Genomic DNA, 1160 nt, shown 5'->3' with positions numbered 1-1160 from the left:
AAGTGCTGTACCCTCGTTGAGTATTTTTCCCTTGCGTATTTGGTGCAGATTTCTTTTTTTCTGCACCAAATACAAAAGGGAAAAATAAGTACCGTGGGCACAGGACTTCTGAATTCTCATAGACTTTGCTGGCTTCACAATGGACATGCAGATTTTGCTGCAGATTTCTGAAAATATGCATCAAAACTACACAGCGTGGGCACTGGACCGAAGTGTGAAATGTCATCTGCATCAGGTATGATGTTCTTATCTTCTCTTATTGTTGCGGTGGAGACACCCCCCCCCCCCCCCATAATTCTGGTGTTTAGATTTCTTTTCTCATTACATTATTAACCAATCGGATGAATTTATTTTATAGTTTGATCGCAATGATGTAAAGTGTTGTATTTCATTATTTTTAATTGCTTTATTTTTTAATAGGGTGTGGAGTTGAACTCTTGTATTTTTTTTTTCTCTACTATTTTATCATTTTTATGAACTTTTTACTAAATTTATTATTCCACGTTCAGGACTTGAGCTTGCTATAATCTGATTGCGTGCACTGCTATGTATAGTGAAAATCACGGTCTCCTATGAACGCCAGCTAAACGCCGACTGTCACAGGAGAACTGTCATGACGTGCACGGAGGTCTTCAGCAGACCCCCATCTCTCGTAGCTACCTACTGGTGCCCCATGGCATTTAACACGTTAACAGCCAGAGACGGAGCTCCCCTCCACCCGCTGTTAAGAGGCAGATGATGGCTGAATTTTTCAGCCATCATCTGCCAGGAAAGATGCGGGCACAACGTGCGAGCCCACGTCAATGACGTAAATGTAAAGGGGTTAAACACAGTTTTAAGCGACATTCACACTTCCATATAAATTTAACATTATTTACATGGGGGATTCTGAGGATCTGTGGGGGTCCCAGTGATTATACCCTTCTCCTATGGATTAGGGAAAATTTCCAAACTTTAGCATCCCCTTTACCACAGGTGCAGTCCAGGCACATGGTGACTATTATGTCACAATATAATCGAACACTATTGTTACGGAGCCACGTGAACAAGTATTCAGCGATGTTGTATCTGGTGATAATGGAGGATTTCTCCCCTCCCTGTATTCTATGGTGTCTTATACATGTGTGTGTATATAGTGGTGATATTATTGTGGTGTACAG

The sequence above is a fragment of the Anomaloglossus baeobatrachus genome, chromosome 9 (assembly GCF_048569485.1).
Source record: "Anomaloglossus baeobatrachus isolate aAnoBae1 chromosome 9, aAnoBae1.hap1, whole genome shotgun sequence".
In the NCBI taxonomy this organism is placed as follows: domain Eukaryota; kingdom Metazoa; phylum Chordata; class Amphibia; order Anura; family Aromobatidae; genus Anomaloglossus; species Anomaloglossus baeobatrachus.
Note: the sequence above shows the minus strand (reverse complement) of the source record.